This window comes from Taudactylus pleione, unplaced genomic scaffold (genome assembly GCF_031769625.1).
Source record: "Taudactylus pleione unplaced genomic scaffold, aTauple2 ptg000179l, whole genome shotgun sequence".
Lineage (NCBI taxonomy): Eukaryota > Metazoa > Chordata > Amphibia > Anura > Myobatrachidae > Taudactylus > Taudactylus pleione.
The window spans coordinates 24,943,183-24,968,464 of NW_028284581.1; the positions used below are offsets into that span (position 1 = coordinate 24,943,183).

The following is a 25,282-nucleotide window of genomic DNA, read 5'->3' on the forward strand; positions in this document are numbered from 1 at the left end:
CTAATGCATACTTAAGATTACTGCAGGGTGGTAATTGGATTAAATCAATTTGTATTACCTGAAAAGGTCCATCGGTTGAAGGAGTGTGGGATGGCTCGGTAGGGATTGTATTCCCAATGTTTTTTCTCAAGATGATCAAACAGGACATTGCTCTCTTCTCCGCTTGGGAAGCAAAACCTGGTGCACACCAGTATGCTTTCACCAACTTGCGCATACCTTGTTTTCCCAAGTGAGTCAGACCGTGCGCTGCCTCAGCCAGGCTTGGGTAGTATGCCTTGGGAGCCAAAGGCTTACCTTGTCCATCTCTCCAGAGTCCAGAGGACTCTTGCCCACATCCCTTGATCCCTTGGACCTCCAGACTGCCTTTTCCTGAATGAAACACAAATTTTGCATCCCAATTAATTTCTGCATATCTATCATTTGAAACATCATTTGGTTAATTGGCATGTTCACTTTTAACCCTGCTGCCCATTTGGCAGCTTTGTTTGCCCTGTTATTGCCCAGTGACACTGGATCGTCCTCGCATGTATGGGCTTTACACTTAATTACGGCCACTGCCTTAGGCAGTTGGATCGCTGTCAATAGTCCTTTTATATGTCTGGAATGTGCGACTGGTGTGCCTGATGCGGTCATAAAATTTCTCAGACACCATAGAGCACCAAAATCATGTACTACCCCGAAGGTGTACCTAGAGTCAGTGTAGATATTTGCATTTTTGTCATTTGCTAATTCACATGCTGTTCTTAGTGCCACCAGCTCTGCCACTTGGGCCGAGTGAGGTGGACCAAGAGGTTCAGCTCCTATGATGTCCTCATCATTTACAACAGCATAACCTGTACATAACTCTCCAGTGTCAGTCTGTCTATGACAACTCCCATCCATGTAAAATGTCACATCTACCTTTTCTAAAGGTGTATCCCGTATGTCAGGTCTTGCAGTAAAGGTCTGATTTAAATATTCCATATAATCATGTGCATCGGTATACCTGCAGAACTCACCTTTCACCAGCGACTCACCTCTCACCACCCTTTGTGCATCCTGAGGCACATATGGCAAATATGTTGCTGGGTTTAACATACTGCACAGTTTAATGGTGATGTTTGCAGGTGCTATTAGGGCTAGCTCCCATTTGGTGAACCTAGCTGAGGAGACATGTCTGGTTTGGGCAGAAGTTAGCAAAGCAGATACAGCATGAGGTTTATAGACAATCATATCATGGCCTAATACTACATCCTCACTCTTACTGACCAATAGAGCAGTTGCTGCTACACTTCTTAAACACGTTGGGAGTGATCTTGCCACAGTGTCCAATTGTGCACTGTAGTATGCTACGGGCCTACTGGTATCACTATGTTTTTGTGTGAGGAGCTTCCATACAGTACAAATCAAACAGTTTTTCATAATCAGGTATTCCTAATGAAGATGCTCTTGTCAGACTATTCTTAAGGTTAAGGAAAGCCTGCTCTGTTTCCTCTGTGTACACGACACGATCAGGCTTTGAGGAAGAGACTAAGGGCTTTATTCAGAGGCGGCTGTACGGTCTACGACCGCACGGCCACCTCGATGTTTGTCCAGTGCGCATGCGCACGAGGGAGCTGGCTTGTTCGTGCGCATGCATGAGACCCGCTACGACCGACAGCGCCGGTCGTAGCGTGTCTCTTTCCAAAGGGGGCGAGCTGTCGATGTTGATTGACAGCTTGCCCCATTTGGAAGGCGGGCCGGGGGGGTGGCAGCCCAAATGGAGGCGTTCCCATGGAAACGCCTGCCGTTTGGGGGAGGCCCCACTGACATCACTAGTGATGTCAGTGGAGAGCTTCCGGCTCCGACATCAGGGGTACAATAAAGGACACATCCCATTTTATATAACAAATTCCTTCCCAGTAGGTTAGTAGGGGCCGCTGCTGCCAGGAAGAAAGAATGCCTGGTATGCAATGGTCTGATAGTAACCTCTGCAGGTTTGATTAAAGGATAATGTTGCACTTTACCTGTTACACCCATTGCTGGTACTGTTTCGCTGGTCACTTGTAAATTGGATGGAGATTTTATCACTGATCTGGTCGCCCCTGTTTCTACAAGAAAAGAATGTTTAGTACCAGCTACATCGATTAACATTACAGGTTCTTCTCTAACATCCCCAGTTAACCTGACTGACTGTAGACTACAGGTGTGACCTGACCCCTAGAGCTGACTATCTTCTTCCAGCAAAGCATTCACTGCTGCAACGTGAGCAGGTGATGGCTGGAATTGTCCTGTCTGTTGTGGGTGCCCCTTCTGTAGGTATGTTGGTGTTCCCTGGTTTGGTGATTCCCATTTCTTAGCCTTACAGAACTTACTTACATGGCCCTCCTGGATAAACGTATAACACCTTCGTAGTTGACGTGTTGTGAAAGGTTGTTGTTGTGTGGGTTGGGGAATGAGGAAAGATTGTGGTTGTGTATAGGGATAAGGGTTTGGAGGTTGTATGGGATGAGTGTATTGTGGCTGGGTGTGATAAGAATGCTGCGGTGTTATTTGCATTTCTTCCAGAGCTTGGATACTAACAGCCATTAGTTTCTTGCTCTGCATTTCTCTCTTCAAGATGTTTTTATCATGTTCAATTGTAGATTTCCTGAGTGTGTCCACTGTAACTCCCCTCCACCCAGGAAGTGAGGTCTGAACCCTGGATTTTAGAGTGTCCTTAAGACCATCCATTAGCACTGTGATTGTCTTTTCCCTTTTATGTCCTCTATACCTGTGTATTGGGTAATAGTCTGCAGCGCTCTGGTAAAATAATCTGCTACAGACTCACTCTCTTTCTTCTTAATCGTGAAGATTTTACTCCAGTTAACAATTAAAGGAAAAAAATACAGCCAATTGGGTAACAATGTGGGTTATATTGTCCTGATTACCTGCATCTGTTAATACACAGGCCGTGATAAACTGTGTTTTGTGGAAGGCATGCCCGTAATACCACTCTCCAATCTTTATTGGTTGGCTCATGAGCATTACCTAAATACTTTACAAATCTCTGGCACTTTGCTAGTTCTTTCCTAGGGTCAGGGAAATCTGTCATTATGGAACGTAGTTCTGCTCTCTTCCATGGACAATGCATTGTTACATCCCTTGTATCTACTACACCATGCGTGTCCGGATTTCCATTGGGAACAGTTATTGTCCGGACGGGATGGATGCCTGCCATAATGCTACCTTTGGCCTGATTACTTAGTCGAGGGTTCAGCCTACTACTACTGGTATTAGTAGTCTCCGCTACTGTTAAAGCGGGGGTTAATACTTCCTACACTGGTGGGGCTACCTCCATTTCTGGTACTATCGGGGCAGCTACCTGTGCTTGCTGTGGTGGTACATTTAACATTTGTGCAACATGGGAGAGAGCGGACATCACAACAGGTTCATCATCTACATCATAAACCTGTTCCTTATAGTTACTTAGAAGAGGGTACAAATTACTTGTTACATTTTTATGAGTTTTTACATCGACTACCTACACCCCCATCCGCATAGGCCGGTGGTGGTGTGCGTGCACTACTGACATTACCTTCTGCAATGCTACCTTGCTGTGCATGTGTGCTACTTTGCGGTGTGCACGCAACGCTATTTGCGTGCGAGCTCCCTTGCATTGTGCACGAGACGCTAGTTTGCGTCGCATGCACACCGCTAAGCCACACATTCCCCTCGTGCTGCCACAACTTCAAGCAATCATTAAACTTTACTCTTTTCTTCAGAGACTTCACTAAACATATACTGTCTCTGAGATTGTTCAGAACCTCCGAATTGAAGCTACCAATCTTAGGAAAAGGTGTTCTGCATTTCTTGGTCATTTTGACCCATATGTCGCAATACGCTACTGGCCCAGTAGTTTTTACTGCCCCGTCAGGTACCTACTGAGTTTATACCGAGGTTTAACGGACAGTAACCTCCACTTACACTTAGGCTTAACAAACAGTAGCCTCTACTCTGCAATCACACGTTTCAATTATACACTCCTATTCTACGCAGAAAATGAAAACCTTTTTCCCTTAATATGGCAGTATAATTCAAAGGTTTTAACAAGCAATCACGCTATACATACAATGACCATTGAACATGTGGCAGCAATACAGGAAATACGCGTACGCTATTGTGCGACTTCCCCTTTTAACACTAACCTTTATCAACGAAGGAAAACAAACTTTTTCCTTCCTTGTCCCTGGATTCTAATCAGCGCTCCTTGAACTAACACAATAACGGATAGCGGTCTCTCAGCAACAAAGTGGTAGCAGGTATTCTAAGGCACAATGCATTCTTTTCTGCGTGTGGCGTCTCCACCCTTTGCTGAGAGATCGATAACCGTGTGTTACCATGTGAAATGGTAGCGTGATCTCACTCTACGAGCCCCCAACTATGAATTCCTAATGATCTATACATCCTAAATGTCGCTATTTAGCGTTATAAGTCGCACAAGAAATAATTGCTTACCAGACTTTGATTGTGGTTCCAAAGCACAAAAAGATATTATTCAACAAAAAGCATATAGTTACTTGCTGTGATCTAAATACAATTAGCGCAAACAAATTATACAATCACTAGGTACAGTCAAATACATACGCATGCGCTCTGGATCCAGATTTCCGGCATCAAAGGTGAAGCCTCCGTCAATAGCAAGAAAATGATGACTAACTAACAGATTCAGGGGCCTATTCATTAAACGTAAAAATTCAATGGAGATAATTAGCTTTAGAACTCTCATGGAGTTCTAGCTAACTATAGGTGGAATTCATCATTCCACCTCTCCATAAGTATCTATTCCGAAAAGCTGTCATTTTTGCGATGACAGCTTTTCGGGAAATAGATACTTTTCCCTCTCTACACTACCTTATTGCGTCTGGAAACAGTGCTGCGCATGCGCTGTTACATCTGTAAAACCAGCGCATGCGCAGCACTGCCTACAGATGCGGTAAGTTTCGTACCCCCCCTCCGACCCTCCCCACCCCCCTCCCCCCACCTTCCCCCCCGCCCCCCCCCCCGACTTACCTGTCCGCGCAGCAGCCTCCGGCTCCGTCCTGCTGGTCTGTCATGTGGTTTCCCTGCAGACCACATGACAGATTAGAAAAAAATAATAATTTTTTTTTTCTTTTTCTAAACTTTCTTGTGCTCTGCTGGGGAGCACACATGACAGACCAGCCTCCGGAGCCTGAGGGCGGAGCAGAGCGCCGGAGGGACTCGTCGGGGGACCTGCACACGCTGATACAGGTTAGTGGATTCTGCTATTCGCCACCTCACAGTGGCGAATAGTAACTGCATCAAATTCCGAAAATTTATAATTTTCGGAATTTGATGAATACCATAATTTCCACATCCCCATACTAATGTATGGGGAGTGTGGAAATTAACGCAGGGGGACTTAGCAAGGAGATATCTGTGATATCTCCTGTGTTAAGTCTGTTCATGAATACCAAAATAACGTTATTTAAGGAAAATGTCCTTAAAAACGTTATTTTAGTGTTGATGAATAGGCCCCTCAGAGTGCCTGTATATGTACCCTCACAGAGATAGGCAATACAATAGAACAAGTTGGCATAATACCATTGGTTCTTCTTCCTGGTTCTTCTGTTACGATACAGTTCATAGGTCAGTTTGCATTGTAATAGTTCAGCCTCCAACAGTTCTTTGTGTCTGTTTTCCCGCCAAAGAACAATGGCACCAAACACGGTCTGTTTATCATGTACTAAACTCTAGATCTCAAAATACCTGCATTTCACAATAGATTTGATAACATATAAAAACCTTTAATATCAACCTTAATGCTAGGGAACCTTTCTATGTAAGTGTGCAATACATAAGTGTAAGGATATTAAGAAAAGACGCTAGTTAGCGTTGTGCGTCTACGTGTTTGTGTGGCACGTGTTTTGCAGGGTTGATCATATTATATGTTTTAGTAAATGTATTTATATAATGAGGACTTTTAATAGTGTTCTATTGCGTGGGAATCGCACGACGCTAAATAACAACATCGCCATATGTACTGATATTGTGTGAGATTCGCTAAAATGGCGTCTTGTTGCCATTCGCAAAATGGCGTTGTGCAAATTTTAATTTTAAGATTCTGTCTCAGCCAATTATCCGGCTTTGACAGTGGAGGCACATATCACAGTAATTCTTAAAGAAGGTAAGGACCCCTCTCTCTGTCCCAGCTATCGACCAATTTCCCTTCTTAACGTTGACGTCAAACTAATTCGCAAAGCTTCTTGCACACAGACTAAAACATTCCCTACCTTCTCTTGTTCATAGCGACCAGGTGGGGTTTGTCCTGGGACATGAGGCCAGAGATAACACCTCCAAACTAATAGCTCTTATCCACCATATTTCCTCAACGCATACCCCAGCTATTTGTCTACCGACACCGAGAAGGCGTTCATTCACGTTGATTGAGACTTTATGACAGGAGTTTTGAGGCAATTGGGATTGGGCCCTGTTTGTCTTCAACGTATCCTTGCCTTATATAGGTCTCCATCTGCGAGAATCAGAATTAATGGCTCCCTCTCAAATTCTTTCCCCATAGCAAATGGAACCAGACAGGGCTGCCCTTTATCTCCCCTGATTTTTTTGCTTTGTATGGAGGCCCTGGCACGATCCATATCTCTTAACTCAGATATATCGGGTTTCAGGGTGGGCAGAGAGGAATATAAATTGGCTCTATTTGCCGACGATTTATAGGCCACAATTACGAACTCTCTAGTTTCACTTCCAAATTTATTAGAGGAGTTTAAGACCTTTGGGGACCTTTCTAACTTTAAAATTAACTACTCGAAATCAGTTGCTTTAAACATTACTGCCCCTTCCCAGATGGTAGCTGGTCTTAAATTATCATTCCCCTTTGCTTGGCATACAACTCATTTAAAATATCTCGGTGTTACCTTAACTAGAAACCTTACACACCTATTTGTCTAATAGGGGGACAAAATTAGATTCAAACTCCGCTCAGACTTGCAGATATGGAAAACCAAATCTTTGTCATGGTTTTAAAGACTAGGTGTGTTGAAGATTAACTTCTTACCTAGGATCCTATACCTCCTACAAATTCTCCCAATCAAACTATCACCTAAGTGGATACTAGATGTCCAAACTCCAATTAGAGATTTCATATGGAAGGGAAGTAGACCCCGTTTGAGGTTGGATCTTATGTCCCATCACAAAGATAGAGGCGGCATTTCCCTATCAAATATTAAAAGATATCATCAAGCATGCCTCCTACACCACATTTTAGAATGGACTAGATCTGACTCCCCTAAACAATGGATACGTATAGAACAACAGGCACTTGAGATCCCCCTGTCGATAGCTCCGTGGCTTCCGGTCCTCCCCAATCTCATGCACCCCTCCTGTTGGTGGAACATGAGGAGATCCCCATCGATATTCACTACTAATTCCCCTCTAACATCGTTCCTCTATAATGATAGTTTCCCTCCGGGGATGGACCATATTGCCTTCCATTCTTGGTTGAGGGCAGGCCTTTTCAGAGTTGGACAATTGGTTAGCAATGGTAGCATATTATCCTTTGCAGAGGTATGTGAGAGATGGAAGCTGCAGGCTAATGAATACTGATGCTATTTCCAGGTTCGTCACTTCTTACACTCCTTGGGAACACCCAAGACTTTAAGTAGGAATTATACTCCTTTTGAGCGGCTGTGCACAAGTCCCACTCCCCCCACCCATACTATTTCATTACTCTACAGCTCTCTCTCCTCAGATGCTGGCATCTCCCTCCCCAGCTTTACTGAGCATTGGAACCGTTACCTCGGTTCCAGTCTAGATTAAACTCAATGGAGAAAAATATTTGCACTAGCACACACTTGCTCCAAGAGTATCACCATTGTTGAGACTCAGTACAAGCTCATCTCAATATGGTACAGATGCCCAGATATTCTTTCTAAAATGGGGATTGGGGTGCCCAATATATGTTGGCGCTGCTCGAATGCCCCGGGTAACCCTTTTCATATCTGGTTATAATGCCCACTTCTCCGGCCCTATTGGTCAGAAGTGATTCGCCTCTCGGCCATAATTCTTGGTGAACCAGTTCCCACAGACCCTCTGTTTTGGTTATTCCATCTGTCGTCCAGGACCCTCTCAAGGTACAAAAGGTCTTTATTATGTCACTTGAATAACGCTGCAAAGGCTGTTATTCCGGTGAGATGGCGCTCCTCTTCTCCTCCCGTGGTGACTGACTGGTTCACGAGAATACATTTATATATGGAGATGGACGATTTGATAACCTCCGCTGATTGCGATTACGAACCCTTTAGGGGATACCTGGTTTCGCTGGATGGACTTTAAGGACTCTGTGTCCTATAAAACCATTCTCTCTAGCCCACCTATACCTGTGTAAGTTATATCTAACGCCCTGCCTGGGCCCTATGTGACCTAGCGGAGCCAATATACATCTTTAAAATTGTTGTGGCCTTGTTGTTGATCTACGTTCCAATTATGCAGCAACTTTCTCTTTCCTCTCCTCTTCCATATTCTCCCTCTCTTTTTCTTTCTCTCTACATATATCTTTAATTCTTTGACTCCTTCTTTTTTCTTTTTGTATAATTTAGTATCTTCCCTTCCCCCTTTTTACCTACTGTAATTGTCTTGTCTCTCCCCTAAATGTCATAGTATCTAATTCATGTCTTAATACGCAATATCTTTATTTTTATTATAGAGGTTTTTTATATTATGATCAGGAAATTTTGTCCTCTTAAGATCTGACTGAAACCTCATTTTGCAGGTACATTTTGTATTACCAATTTTGAAATTGTTCTTTTTTTTTTTCTTTTTTATGTCTGTAATGATTTGGTACTATTATCTAATAAAAACAATTTGATATAAAAAGGGTAGGGGACAATTGGGGAAAAATACAAAGCACAACTTTAAACAATGTAAATAATACAAATCTATAAAACAATATACAGGTCTAGACTAATCAATAAATAAGAAGAAACACAAATACTACCTTGGCATAACTTCCAAAAATGAATTAGAAATTGAAGGTTCATTCAGGGTAAATTGTAAAGGGTCCGACAAGGGCGGGTTGGTCAAAAAGACAGCACCCTCTCCATCAGTTACGTATTCATGCCAATCCATCCACTTCATTATCGAAAAGGAAGCAGAAGTAGAGTATGGCATACATTCTGTTTCCATCAATAAATAAAAATGGACCTTATGGAACACCTTAATAACTAGGAGGAAGAGGCTGTTTCCAGCATTGGGCAAGCGCAGCGCGGGCTGAAGTACAAATTTGACCAAGTATATATCGTTGATGTGATGGAATGGAAGCAGGGTATATATGTAATAATGTCAAAAATGGGGAGGGAGATAGAGATAACCCTAAAACCTTCTGAATTAAAGAAAATACATCTAGCCAGTAAGTACGTAGGAGAGGACGAGGACAAGTCCAAAATACATGATAAATAAAGCCCACTTCACCACAATTGCACCAATAAGAATGTAGTTTAGTAACTTGACATGCATTTCAGTATGGTTCAAACAGCAGGACATTTGGAAAGAAGTAGAATAGATAAACTCCCATTGAGAATCAGAAATAGAGTGACCTAAGTCTTTCTCCCATCTTATCTGTGCTGCGGATTTAAGAGAAGGACATAGCCCAATGAGAAATTTACACCAAAATGAAACCACCTCTAGACCCGCACTTTTACAATTGATAGAAAAGTGCTTGGGGAGGAGGACGAATCAAGCCACCCGAACCAGGTAGTTTCTGAAACCAATGGCGGATTTGCATATAATGGAATGACGGGATTGCAGATGGGAAAACTAGATAGACTACCTTCCATAAGATCTCCCAATTTACATATACCATGGCTTAACCAAACCGACACAGTAAGAGTATGAATTAATTTAGCTATTGCTGTGATTGAAAGTCCCTGGGACAGAAGTGAAAATCAGGTATCCGAGCAGTTAATTTATGCCAAATATATAGTTAGGCCTTTATAGAAGGCAACAATGAAGAACCAGATGGGCACATAGATCTGGGGGTCCAAAGTAAATCCACTAAAGGAAATTTCGAATAGCTATGATGTTCTAGGAGACGCAGCAATTAACAGAGGGAGAATGAAACCAGTCTTGAAGAGTAAGTAGTAAGCAAGCTTCTTGACACAAAACTAAATCTGGTAGACCTAAACCCCCACGTTCCCTAGAGAGAATCATTCGAGAACGAGCTAGTTTGCAAGGGTGATTCCAAGATAACGAGACATTAAGAGATGACATGTATCTAAATTTTTACTAGGAAACAGAAAAGGGATCGTACAAAACATATACATTCATTTCGGTAATAAAGACATTTAAAAGCAGCCAAGTGTCCAAGCCAAGAAATCTCATAAGACGTACAAGATTTAAAAAAATTGGACAGGCAATCAATTAGGGCGGGCATATTAACATCAAAAACCGATGCAGAGGAAGGTGGGATATGCATTCCAAGATAGTGAATAGAGGATGTACACCCTAAGGTAGAATGGAGAGATGAAATATTGGAAGGTATAAGATTAATAGGTAAAGCATCAGACTTAGACGTATTGAGCTTATAGTAGGAAGCAGCACTATATGCATCCAACACTGAATGGAGATGCGGCAACGAATGGAAAGGGTCTGTAACAAAATGGGGGATGTCGTCTGCGATTAGACAAAGTTTATGTGACGTAGCCTCAACCTTAACACCAGGAAACGCAGCATCTGCTCTTAATTTACCGCAAGCAGTGCAATGGCCAAAACATATATCAAGGGGGAAATCTTGTTGCGCACCATTAGTTATAGGGAATGTATCCGACAGAAAACCATTGGCAAAGACCCTAGCCAAAGGAAAGCTATATAAAGCTAAAATAGATGTGAGAATGCGATCCTTAAAACCAAACTTAGAAAGGACATCCTGCATATATAGCCAACTAAGGCCATCAAATCCTTTTTCAGCACAAATGATCAGAAAAAGTCAAAGAAGTCATTAATGAATCCGTCAGGGCCGGGGGCTTTACCACGCGGGAGCGAGCGAATAACCACCTCCAAAGGGGACCATGGGACATTTAATTCCAATAACTGATCGGCCGTCAAAGAGGGAAGACCAATGTCCGACAGAAAAGAAGCAATAGTAGAAGACGAGGGTTGAGGGGTAGAAATATCAGAGGACAGATTATATAGTTGAAAATAATAATTAGCAAACAAATTATTAATATCGGATGGATTAACTATTTTAGCACCTATAAAAGGAAAAAAACATGTTTAATTCTATGGCCTGTATTCAATTAGCCGTGAAAAGCCGAGCCGCAATGTTTTTGCCGCCTTCGCCTGTTTTGAGGAAAAACTTTTACATTGCACGCTCCCGCTTATCTCTGTATTTAATTCCAAAAGGTGTGAAAAGGCAAACAGGCGAAATCGTCAGAAAGCAGAACTGGCAAAGTCCCTAAGATTTTGGGGAAATGAGTCTGTACCCCTGAAAAAGCTGCACTGACATTAGAAATCAATATAGAAGTGTCCTAATAGCTCTAATGAAAGTGTTTTGTGTTCTTAAAGTGTCATTGGCTGTTATATGCTTATATGCATAAATGTTAAAAAATGATAGAAAGCAATTTCTTTTGGGAAAAATAAGTACTGAGGTCAAATTTGGGGTACATGAAAATGGGTACTAGCATATTTCGATGTCTCCAAAGTGAAGATGACAAAAAATCTTAAATACACCTGCAGCAGCCTCGTGCAATCCCCAAAACACCAGTCCCATCCATATAGCCCCCCAAAGTACCAGGCCCCCCACTTTTAACCTATTTTCTAACACTTTTTTAATTTTCTCCCCATAAATGACATGTCATTTTTGGGGTCTTCTTAAAATATTTTTTAAGTTTTTGGACTGATTAGTCATTAGGGGGGGGGGGGGTGGGGTGTCCAATGGGTTCTGGACCAAATCGCAACATATGCACCCCAAAATATAGATTATACACTTACAATTCGCCTGCCTATACATAGAAAATACTTTTCTCCTGTTTTTTTCCGCATAGGCGAAGTCTCCTGGAATTGAATACGGAGAGACTTTGAAAACTGGCGAAAAGGTCCAAGGGGTCTATTTACTAAGCAGTGTTAGGAGACAGAGTGAAAAGTTATAAGGTGCCAGCCAATCAGCTCCCAAATGTCACTTTTCAAACACAGCCTGTGAGATGGCAGTTAGAAGCTGATTGGCTGGCACCTTATCACTTTTCGCTCTGTCTCATAACACTGCTTAGTAATGAGACCACCAAATCTGCAAAAACTTTTCTCCAAACGGCACTTTTCGCTGCTAATTGAATGTGGCCCTATGTCGAGCATGCTGAGTTCGAAGTTTACGAGCTAAGAGTCACGATTACCCATCAGGTACAATTTTTGGCGTAAACTATTTAATGCAACTTGGGTACGCGCCATAAGTAATTTCTGAAGTTGGCTTCTAACAGCGGACAATTCTTTACACAATTCTTTAGAAGGGTTTGACTTGTTACGGGACTCCAAATCACCAAGTTTAGCCTCCAAACTCATCTGCAATTGAATATTCTGATGTTTAAGTCTAGCACCTGCTTGAATGGCAGAACCCCGTACAACGGCCTTAAGGGCACACCAAAGCATAAAATTAGGTATCCAGGGTAACATTAGACTCTACATAACACTTGACACTATCTGCTATATGTTGTATAGCAACAAGAAAGTGGGGAGAAAGCCTCCAGGGACGAGGGGGGTAAATGTTGACAGGACAGACTCCAATTCCACAGTAATGGAGCGTGGTCAGACCACGTAATAGGTAAAATATCCAATGACTCAGAAATTTGTAAAGTCCATTTGTCTGTCAATAAAAGATCAATATGGGAATAAGAATTGTGGACAGAAGAAAAATAAGTATAATCCCATCCTGAGGGGAAAGATGTTCTCCAAACATCATATAGATCAAATTCCGCCAACAGGGTACGAAATGCAAGGTGGGGACCAGAAGAGGAAGCGTTAGAGAGCGGACGTAATTTATCTATTCTAGGGTCTAAAACCAAATTAAAGTCACCCAACATTATTAGGGAGCCTCGTTTAATTTTTTGAATGGCTAAACATAGTTTTCAAAGAAATGGAACCTGGTTGGAGTTAGTGGCATAAACCGAGACAAAAGTTACCCATTTATCATCTAATCGACCCACCAAGCTAAGGTATCGTCCACTTTTATCTGACACAGAGGAATTTAAAACAAAAGAAACTGATTTACCAAATAAAATGGTGACTCCATTGTGTTTAAAGGGGCCATTAGCAAAATAACCTATGGGGTATCTATGATGCATAAGGGCAGGTGGGTTTTTAGCATTAAAATGCATTTCCTGGAGGGCCACTATATCTGCTTTGTGCTTATAGAATGTGGGCAGTGCAAGTATACGCTTATTGGGAGAGCTTAATCCTTTAACATTTAATGGAAAAATGTGAACCATCACACTGGATAAAAAATAACAAAAATTCTAATAAACTGAGACAAATATGACAAATATTTGTTGTATCACTTTGTACATTGGCACAAAAATTCCCCAAAAATATAGGAAAAAAAACAAAATCACCTGGTATATTGGGTTAACAGTTACTGCAAGGGAAAAGAAAACAGCAGTAACAACAAAGTGAGAGGGGGTAGGCCTTAATGCTGCCACCCATGTCCTAAAAACAGAAAAATAATCAAATAACCCAATCATCACACAGTATAGAAAAACATTAAGAAAGGCATTAATATCAAATAGCGTAGCATTAATGTAACAGTGTTTCAATAACTCACAAAACCAAAATCTAAATATAGGTCAGTCCTGGGACAGAATAGAGTTCAGCTAGGCCAGACCATCAAGGACCAGATAAATGAAAAAAAAAAAAAAAAAAATTGTAAAAAGTCCATTCAAGAAGAAATCAGGAGTACTGAGGAATACAAAACTTAGAAGATCCAGTAATAGACGCAGGGATTTCAGGTGGAAGACCATTCAGGTCAGGGTGGAGACTGTTTCCAAGGAGCACTTAGTAGCTTAACTGAAATGTCCCATTACAAGAGAAGTTTGGCTCCGGCCACTAAATCCGAAATCACATAAGATGATGCATCATAGGTTATGATCAATTTAACCGGAAAACCCCATCTGTATTGGATCTCATGAGTACGCAAAGCAAAGGTAATAGGGGCCAGAGACCTGCGCTTGGAAATAGTTGCAGCTGAGAAATCTGGAAATAGCTGTAAGCTGCCCAAAACATCAGAGTCCTCAGCTGATCTAGCTGCCCGGAGAATATGTTCTTTAATCGAGAAAAAATTAACCTGTAGGAAAGTATCTCCAGGTAGTGAGTGATCTGGAGACTGACCGAGGTCTAGGGAGACTGTGTATACAGTCTATAAGAAGAGTCTTATCCTCTACATCAGGGAGGAGTTTGCGAAATAGTGACAAAGCATAGTCCTATAGTTCAGCGTTAGTCTGGGATGCCCCGTTTTTTATATACCAATATCTGCCATTTTAATCTTGAGTGATTCGAACTCCATTTGCTGTTGATCATGTGCTGCAATGAGATTATGCGACATCACTAATTCCTATATTTTGCGCTCAAAATGATCTGTACAAGAGCAGATGGCCGAAATCTGTGATTTAACTTCTCAGAGAGCCGCTGTAAGGCCAGAAGTCAGGTCAGATTTAAAGGCCGTTAATACTTGGCATAGAATCTTAATAGTAAGCAGAGCTGTAGAATCAGGATCGACACAAGAACCCAGCAGTAAATTGGAAGTGGTTCCCGAGCCTGTCCCAGATGGTGAGGACTGGAAGGAACCATTTTTTGGAGAATTAGATGGGTGCGACCCCTTTTGATTGGAGAAAGTCACCGGTGGAGGCAAATTAACTTTAGCTTTTTTCTGAGGCATCGCAAAGTAAATGCTTATATTACATGAATAGGAAAACAAAACCAGAAATACACCGTCTTCCTGGAGCAATACGGGGCGGGATACATCGTAAAAGGCGTGAGATGATTAGGTAATACAATCCTATGAGCACATGGGTGGAACGAGCACAAAAATATTGATCACATCTGTAGCAGAAGACTTTAGCAGAGCTTCATCCACTTAATATTGCTCCAATAGATATGTTGCAATTTGAAGATTTACCACTAGATGGCACTGAATACACTTCCAAAGCAGCAGTAAACAGAAAGGAAGCTTTTTTTCAAACCCAACAGCGGAGAAAATATATATTCTGTGTAGGTACAGGAGTAAAAGAAGTACATACGGTATATATATTTATATGTATATACACACACACATTTTAAGAGTTATGGCATAACATACCTTTGTTAACTCTTTTTGTTCTAGGTCTATAGCGTCCACAGGAATTACCTTGGAGGTATGTGATTGGAGTGATCCAGGCACCAAATAGTTACAAGCTTCAGCTCCCAGGATGCACTGAGTCCTCCTCCATATATACCCCGCCTCTGGTTACAAGCATTTAGTTTGTTACCAAGCCTAAGGCAGGAAAAGGAAAAGATGAGAGGAAAGGACAATTGTACCTCAGAAACACTCTCTCTAAGAAGAGGGAATCATAGAAATACAAAAGAAAAAAGATTGCCCAATAACAGCAGGTGCATTAGGGTAGTTGTCCTGTGGACCCTATGGACCTTGAAGAAAAAGAGTTAAAAGGTATGTTATACCAAAGCTCTTATTTTCTTCTTCGGGGTCCATAGGGACCACAGGAATTACCTTGGGGATGTCCCAAAGCAGTTCCCTTAAGGGTGAGGACGCTCCTGTTTAGTAGAAAGGAGAATCTGACGCCCAAAGGAGGCATTCTGAAAGGCAAATGTTGGAAAAAAATTTTTTAACTCTGCGCTGTTATATGTAAAGCAGCTCAATAGTAGGAGATGAACTATTTATATAAAAAATGAGCGCTATATGGAACTAATGTTATAAATTAGTGAAACCTGCAAAAAGATTTTAGGTTAGTGTTATGTTTATAGCTCCTTTGTGGAGAATTACGTATGGTGGGTCCCGTTCCAAAGTCACTTTGCCTTGTGATTGAAATAAACTAGCTTTCCCTACCTTACCCTTTCTTAGATCTCAGATTCCTCCATCCTCTCTTCAGGGAGTTAGTCCGGGCTGTGGTAGGGAGCTGGTTGCTCGAGCCTGGGCTTGGCTCTTGCTCCATGTGAACAGTTGGCGTCTGGTCAGGAGCGGCCACAGATGATGACGTCAGCGGGTTAGCGACAGGCAGAGTGAGCGGCCATGCGGCCGGAGTTTCCAATGTTCGGGGACTGCCACCAGTTGCAACAATGATGGGGTGCACAGTAAAGAGCCGGTACAGGGTGCTCCGACACAAAAAGAAAATCCTATTTCCTAATGAAGTTGGTGCGATCCACGTAAATACTTTGGGCGCGTACAACATCCAGAGAAGCTCCACCTGCAGAGCGGCCTGAAGGCTAGAACCATAATTTCTTTATTTATATGAAAGTGGGACACTACCTTAGGAAAGTAACCCGCCCTGGTACGAAGAACAGCTCTATCCTGATGAGAAATCAAAAAAGGGAGAGCAACAAGATAGGGCTGCCAAAACAGAGACCCTGCGGGCAGAGGAGATAGCAAGAAGAAAAACTGTCTTTGCTGTCAACCACTTAAGATCTACTGATTTCAGGGGTTCGAATGGGGGAGCCTGTAGAGCTCTGAGAACCAAAGACAAATCCCACGGAGCTAACGGAGGGACAAAGGGAGGCTGAACCCTCAGAACACCCTTAAAAAATGTCCTAACATCAGGCAGTGGGGCGTTTCTTCGCTGAAACCAAACAGAGTGCCGATGCCTGAACTCTGAGTGGCCAGACATAGACCCCGGTCTAACCCAGACTCAAGAGACCTTAAAACTTCAGGATCATTATTTTCTATGTTTACACCACTGAAAATACGAGTGCCAAACTCTGTAATAAATGCGGGCAGAGGAAGGTTTCCGCACCCTAAGCACTGTCTAAATTACAGAACTGGTAAAAGCCCTGGCTCTTAAGATGGAAGATTCAAGAGCCACGCCGTCAAAGACAGATGAGGAAGGTCCAGATACAGGCAGGGACCCCGTGTTAACAGGTCCGGCCTTAGTGGAAGAGGCCATGGAGTGTCTATGGAGAGACTCTGAAGGTCGGTGAACCAATGGCGTCTGGGCCAAGCAGAGGCTATCAGTATTACTGTTCCGCCCTCCTGCTTGAATTTCCTGATGACCCTTGGGAGAATGGAGGAAAAATATATGCTACCTTGAAGTTCCACTTCACTGCTAGAGCGTCCACAAACTCGGCTGCGGGATCCCTGGTTCTGTACCCGTACCTGGTGACCCTGTGTTTGTGGCCGGAGACCATGAGGTCTACTTCTGGAAGTCCCCATCTGTCCACTATGCTCTGAAAAACCTGTGGATGCTGAGCCCACTTTCCGGCATGTATATCCTGCCGACTTAAGAAGTCTGCTTTCCAGTTGAGGACTCCTTGTATAAATATTGCTGGAAGATGACGTTCTGCCCAGACCAGAATGTTTGACACTTCCGCCATTGCAGCCCGACTTCGTGGGCCTCCCTGATGGTTGACATAGGCTACTACGGTGGCGTCATCGGACTGTACCTTGACAGGCCTGCCCTTCAGTATATCCTGTGCCTGAATGAGTGCTCTGAACACTGCATGCAGTTCCAGGATGTTTATGGACTGGAAACCTCTCTGATTTGGCAAACTCAGCCTTCACAACCTTCTGGCATTTAAACACCGGACCCTTCCTAAGCTCTGGCTCCTCACTCTCTATGTTTAACACAGCTTTGACCACCCTAATCAAGGAGGGAACATCTGCTGTAGGAAAATGGTCCTTCTCTCCTGAGAGAGACTCTTGGGAGGAGCCCTGTATGTCCTCACACTCATCAGAAGATGTATCAGAGTCTGCAGGCTGGACGGAGTTATAGGAGGAAGCCGCCCGCCTTCTGTTTTTTAAGCTGCAGCGGCCTAGCTCCTTGCAGTGTTTGCTGAACTGCAGCAGGGGACAAAGCCATACTCTGACCTGAGTGGGCATAAATATCCATCCAGGACGGATGCATAAATATAGTAGGTTGTAGTTGCTGAGGGTACCCCATAGTAGGGGCCGGCATAGGAGCAGATAACCGGTTTACAACCTGCGCCATGATCTGGGAAACGGAAGCCCCAAGGGGGTTCCTGCCTAGGAGCTGGTAGATTTGACTGATGCAGTGAATCCTTATAACAGTGACCACATAGTCCATTCTGTATGAAATCCTGAGGGGACAAACCCGCCTGACAGGCCATACATGATACAAGCACAGGGCTTTCGCCTCCTGTTTTTCACTTTCTTTGGACATAATAATATCTCTAATGTTATGCAATGTAATATAATACAATGTGACAGTGTTTCACACCAAAAATAACCCACACACCAGGGCTTTTGAGGAGAGACAGCAGTGATAGTTATAACTGACAGGTATTCAGGAATAAAAAAGGCAGTATAACACACAGCAAATTTATACAAGTCACATACAATGGAAAAAAAAATCATATATATATATATATATATATATATATATATATGTGTGCAATGAGCTCTTAGTCAACTACAAACAGCACACAAGGCTAAGTAGGATATTGAGCTCTGTATAACCTGGCCACCCAAGGAGAGGTATACAAGAAGACTGACCAAACCTCCTGAGATCTGCAGCCACTGAAAGCGCCTGAGAGTGGTCTCTGTCTGTCTCATATACAGGGAGGAGCAACCAGACGCGGGAAACCTGGACTCTGGACCAGCATCTGTGTTTTTTATTTTCCTCAGCCTCCTCAGATTATATTTATATCAAACTCTGAAAGCAGGGTGGACTGAGAGAATGGTGCAGTCCATTTATATGCTTAAACGGCTGATGCCTTATTCGCCTTATTATAACCAGGGCCGGCCCTAGCCCAAATTTTCTGGTAAGCGAGTATATTTTTTGGCGCCCCCCTATGCAGTGCCCCTTTTACAGTGCCACCGGTAGTGGTCCCCCTTGTGCCCCCAGTAATATTCCCCTTATATAGTGCCCCCAGTAGTAGTCCCCCTATGCAGTGCCCCCAGTAGTGGTACCCCCTATGCAGTGCACCCAGTAGTGGTCCCCAGTAGTATTCCCCTTATATAGTGCTCCAGTAGTACTCCCCCCCCTATGCAGTGCACCCGGTAGTGGTCCCCCCTGTGCAGTGCGCCCCCAGTAGTATTCCCCTTATATAGTGCCCCAGTAGTACTCCCCCCCTATGCAGTGCCCCCAGTAGTGGTACCCCCTATGCAGTGCCCCTTTTACAGTGTACCCGGTAGTGGTCCCCCCTGTGCAGTGCGCCCCCAGTAGTATTCCCCTTATATAGTGCCCCAGTAGTACTCCCCCCTCTATGCAGTGCCCCCAGTAGTGGTACCCCCTGTGCAGTGCTCCTCCGTCCACCGCTTTGCATTATGGGAGTGACGTCACTCCCATTACCCACTGCGGGAGCCGGAAGATGTCCAGCTCTGGCAGTGGGAGCAGCAGCCGATGAGAGTCTGTCTGACTCTCATCAGCTGCTAAAGCAAATACACAGCAGCTGCGTACCATGCGTAACGGGAGAACCGGCCCTGCCTGTAACATCTGCAGAAAGGTAGATGCTAAAAGCCAGATTCTGAACTGAGTGGACATAACCCTCCATCCAGGAGGGATGTATGAGAGGAGGAACCATAGCAGGCTGTAATTACTGTAGGAATCCCAAGTGGGAGGCAGTGTGATAAGCGATCCACTAACTGCGTCACAACCTGAGACCAGAGGAGCATTCAAGGTGACCCCTGAACAGGTGCTGGCAAGGAGGACTGTTGTGGTGTATAACAATCAACACACAGTCCATCCTGTATGAAACCTGAGAGGCCAACTGCACAGGGTTTACGTGAAACCAGCCCAGGGACAACAGTCTTCTAATTTCCTAGACCTGGGAAATATTTGCAAGTAACCTTCCACAAGTGTAGGGTTAACAATGCCAAGGGACCCCCTTCACAGAAAAAAAAATGTGAAGCACTCTCTAACCCCTTACACCGGCAGTTTGGGGGTTATGAAGAACCAATATGTAAAAACTTTTTCAACAGTAGCATAAGTCACATAAAATCTTTGCAAAAGGGAATTAAAATCAATTACGTAAACACATCAGTTTGGTAAGATCTACATGCATATATATATATATATAATTATATTTGCAAAAGGGCATTAAAATCAACTACCTAAACTCATTAGTTTGGTAGGATCCACCTGTATATAAAATTTAGCAAATAGGCACTAAATCGCAGTCATACTGGTAGGATATAAGGTGCAATGCAAACATATAGGCACTGAATTGCAAGCAACAAAAGTTGGTAGGATTCCAGTGTTATATACAGTACCTTCCTAGGAAAAGGGTATAGAGTGACCAATTCTCCCCTCAGCCAGCACTCAACTGCAGCTGAGCTTACCAAATTAATTAGGAGAGAGGGGGATGGGCAGCCCAGTCTTCACAAGTATATGTGAAGTACAACTTAACCCCTCACCTGCAGCTTGGGGTTAATTGGAGCACTTCCCTTATGCTGGACAAACACTATACAATTTTCTGTCAGATATCTGTAGAAATCTGGCTGGTTGGAATGAAACCTGGTAATGTATGGGAGCAAATGACAGTCCATCATATGGTTTTAAACACGGAAAAAAAAAAATATATGTGTTCAAATTGGTTAAATTCTTGTGTTTTAACTAGGGATGTGCGCCGGCCCATTTTTGCCGGATTTGGATTTGGTTCTAATTCGTCGTCCGGCTTTGGATTTGGATTTGCCAAACTGCGGTGACTGGCTTTGGATTTGGATTTGGATTTGGATTTGGATTTTTTTACAAAAATTGACAAAAAAAGCTAAACTCACATAAATTGGTCTTTTTTTTCTTCCTAGAGTATTATTAACCTCAATAACATTAATTTCCAGTCAATTTAGACCATATAACAGCTCATAATATTGTTTTCAACATTATTGGCCAAAGGTTGCAGTGAGCTGACTGGTTCCTAAGCGACAGAGCAGCGGCACAGACACCACAGTATAAAGTACATCTATGACACATTGCCACACAGCAGTGGCAGAAATGAAAAGTAGTGCACCCACCCAGTGGGGTACGGCCAGCAGAGTCACAGTACTTGTTAAAATAGTGGGCTACGGCCCAAGGAGTCACAGTGCACAATCTTATTCACATTACACCGCACGTAGGGCCTGATTCACATTACACCATAAAGTAGTGTCTCTTATTTATGTTACGACACACAGTAGTGCCCCTTTTACACAATGACCACAGTAGTGACCCTTTTACACAATGCCCACAGTAGTGCCCCTTTTACACAATGCCCACAGTAGCGGTGTTCTTTACACAATGCCCCCAGCAGTGGTGCCCCCTATGCAGTCCCCTTAGTAGTAGGGTCCCCTATGCGGTGCCCCCAGTAGAATGCCCCCCAGTAGTATGCCCCCCATTAGCAGGCCCCCCCAGTAGTATGCCCCCCATTAGCATGCCACCCAGTAGTATGCCCCCCTTTAGCAGCCCCCCCAGTAGTATGCCCCCCATTAGCAGCCCCCCCAGTAGTATGGCCCCCCAGTAGTATGGCCCCCCCAGTAGTATGCCCCCCCCAGTAGTAGGCTGCCCCCAGTAGCAGGCCCCCCTCAGTAGTAGGCTGCCCCAGTAGTAGCCCCCCCTGTAGTATGGCCCCCCCTGTAGTATGGCCCCCCAGTAGTATTAAGCCCCCCCAGTAGTATCCCCCCCCAGTAGTAGTAAGCCCCCCCCAGTAGTATGGCCCCCCCAGTAGCAGGCCCCTCAGTAGTATGGCACCCCCAGTAGCAGACCCCCCCAGTAGCAAACCCCCCCAGTAGTATAGCCCCCCCCAGTAGCAGGCCCCTCAGTAGTATGGACGCCCAGCGCCCAGTAGCAGACCCCCCCCAGTAGTATAGCCCCCCCCCAGTAGCAGGCCCCTCAATAGTATGGACCCCCAGTAGCAGACCCCCCCAGTAGTATAGCCCTCCCAGTAGCAGACCCCCCCAGTAGTATAGCCCTCCCCAGTAGCAGACCCCCCTAGTAGCGCCCCCGGACCTTTGACAAGTAAAATAAATAAATAAATAAAACTTACCTGATTCCCCGCTCCCGCGCCGTCCGCTCTGCTGTCATACGCTGCGGAGGGAGCCGGAAGACGGAGCTCATGTGTGAGCTCCAGCCGGCTCCCTTCATACAGCAGCCAATGAGAGTCTGTGTGACTCTCATTGGCTGCTGTGACAAACACACAGTTGCCGCTGGCGGCTGTGTGTCTGTGTCTGTGTAGGGCAGAGCGCTATCACTGCGCTCTGCCCTACACGCGAGGAGACCTGATGTCGGATTCTCTAGTGAGAATCCGACATCAGGCGGCCGCCATTCGTCCCCGAACGGGGATCCGAGTCAGGCGGTGAACACCCGAACAGGGTTCGGGTGGACTCGGATCCCCAATGTTCGGAGCAGTTCGGATTCCACAGAATCCGAACCGCTCATCTCTAGTTTTAACCAATCTGTCTGAACGACCATTTTTGTCTGTTTTCCAGTGTTTGTGAGCAAATGGTCGATTGTCATTTGCTCCCATACATTACCAGATTTTAATTTCAACTAGCCAGATTGAACAGATATCTGATAATTGTAGAGTTTATGCCCAGCAATAGTCATATAAAGGCAACAATGTAATGTGACCACAAATCTCTAGTAATTGTGAAGTACAGTTATAACTGACAGTTTTTCAGAAAAATAAAGGCAGTATAACACAGCAAAACTTAATGCATTTAAGCAATATATTTGCAATAGTCTCTTAATAAACTACAAAAAGCACAAACAGTTTAGTAGGATATTGAGCTCTGTATAACCTGGCCACCAAAGAAGAGGCATACAGGGCCATAATCTGGGAAAAAGAAGTCCAAGGGGGTTCCTGCCCAGGAGCTGGCAGGCTGGACTATTGTGGTGACTCCTTGTAACTGTGACCACATAATCTATTCTGTATGAAATTCTGAGGGGATATATTGCGCATATATATAATATATATTTATATATGTGTATATATATATATATATATATAAACACACTAGGGGTGAGCGGGTTCGGATTTCTGAAATCCGAACCCCACCGAGCCCCCCCGATCCGAGTCCGATCCGAGTCAGGCTCGACTTTTCCCGCCTGACTCGGATCTGAAATCGAGGCAAAACGTCATCATCCCGCCTTCCAAGTCTCGCGGGTTTTGGATCCTATATAAGGTACCCGCGTCGGCGCCATTTTCTCACTCGGCTGTGGACAGTGAAGAGGGAGGGTGGGAGTTAGGGCTGGCTGGGCTGTGTAGTGTAGTGTAGTGTAGTGCTGCTGTTGTCCACTACTTCAAAGTCCATAGGGGCTGGCTGTGTTGTGCTGTGCTGCTGTTGTTAATAGGGGCTGTGTCCACTACTTCAAAGTCCATAGGGGCTGGCTGGACTGCAGTCAGTTCTCCATAGGGGCTGTGTCCACTCCAAAGTCCTGTGCAGTGTCCCAGTCCTAAAGGGGTGCTGTAGTGTTGTCCAGGGGGTGCTCTGTCCATCAGGGGTGCTCCCCCCAAGTGCTAAAAAAATAATATATTTTCTGTGTTTGTGAATTGTGTGCGCAGAAGCCGCACGTTAATCAACAAACTAGTGCCAAGCGTGCGCCTGTGTCATAAGTAAAGGGCCGGCTGGCTTGACCGTTAAAGGGTGCTGTAACCCCCAAAGTACACTCCAGTCCAAACCAAAAAAAAATATATTTTCTGTTTGTGAATTGTGTGCGCAGTAGCCGCACGTGCATCAACAAAGTAGTGCCAAGCGTGCGCCTGTGTCATAAGTAAAGGGCCGGCTGGCTTGACCGTTAAAGGGTGCTGTAACCCCCAAAGTACACTCCAGTCCAAACCAAAAAAAAAATTATTTTCTGTGTTAGTGAATTGTGTGCGCAGTAGCCGCACGTGCATCAACAAAGTAGTGCCAAGCGTGCGCCTGTGTCATAAGTAAAGGGCTGGCTGGCTTGACCGTTAAAGGGTGCTGTAACCCCCAAAGTACACTCCAGTCCAAACCAAAAAAAAAATTATTTTCTGTGTTTGTGAATTGTGTGCGCAGTAGCCGCACGTGCATCAACAAAGGAGCAGCGCCAAGCGTGCGCCTGTGTCATAAGTAAAGGGCCGGCTGGCTTGACCGTTAAAGGGTGCTGTAAACCCCCAAAGTACACTCCAGTCCAAACCAAAAAAAAAAATATTTTCTGTGTTTGTGAATTGTGTGCGCAGTAGCCGCACGTGCATCAACAAAGTAGTGCCAAGCGTGCGCCTGTGTCATAAGTAAAGGTCCGGCTGGCTTGACCGTTAAAGGGTGCTGTAACCCCCAAAGTACACTCCAGTCCAAACAAAAAAAATATATATTTTCTGTGTTTGTGAATTGTGTGCGCAGTAGCTGCACGTGCATCAGCAAAGTAGTGCCAAGCGTGCGCCTGTGTCATAAGTAAAGGGCCGGCTGGCTTGACCGTTAAAGGGTGCTGTAACCCCCAAAGTACACTCCAGTCCAAACCAAAAAAAAAAATATTTTCTGTGTTTGTGAATTGTGTGCGCAGTAGCCGCACGTGCATCAACAAAGGAGCAGCGCCAAGCGTGCGCCTGTGTCCCATAAGTAAAGAGCCGGCTGGCTCATTTCTTAAAGGCTGGTGTAACCCACAAAGTGCACTACTCTCCAGCAAAAATAAAGAAATATTTTCTGTGTTTAGCCGCACGTATATATCAAATCGATATAACATAAATGGAGGACCAAACTTTCTCCGATAAAAATAAAATAGAGAAAGATCAAGAACCACTTCCTCCTAGTGCTGAAGCTGCTGCCACTAGTCATGACATAGATGATAACATGCCATCAACGTCGTCTGCCAAGGCCGATGCCCAATGTCATAATAGAAGGCACATACAATCCCAAATGACAAAGTTCAGGAAAATGACCTTGAAAAAAACATTTAAATCAGCTGAAGAGAAACGTAAACTTGCCAATATGCCATTTACGACACGGAGTGGCAAGGAACGGCTAAGGTCGATCCCTAGTATGTTCATGACTAGTGGTTCAGCTTCACATGACGATGGAAGCCCTCCTCCCACTAAAAAAATCAAATGAGTTAAGCTGGCAAAAGCACAGCGAAGAACTGTGCTTTCTAAGAAGATATCACAAATCCCCAAGGAGAGTCCAAGTGTGGTGGTGGTTGCGATGCCTGACCTTCCCAGCACTGGACGGGAAGAG

General features: G+C 44.1%; 1 long non-coding RNA gene across 1 annotated transcript in view; it reads right to left on the reverse strand.

Annotated features, from left to right (window-relative positions):
• LOC148519957 (uncharacterized) overlaps nucleotides 1–20,440 on the reverse strand; it is a 41,284-nt gene extending 20,844 nt beyond the window's left edge. Inside the window, exon 1 of the long non-coding RNA XR_015878895.1 lies at nucleotides 20,387–20,440. This is a non-coding gene — a long non-coding RNA (uncharacterized LOC148519957). The remainder of the gene's footprint in view (nucleotides 1–20,386) is intronic.
• Nucleotides 20,441–25,282: the final 4,842 nt, after the last annotated feature.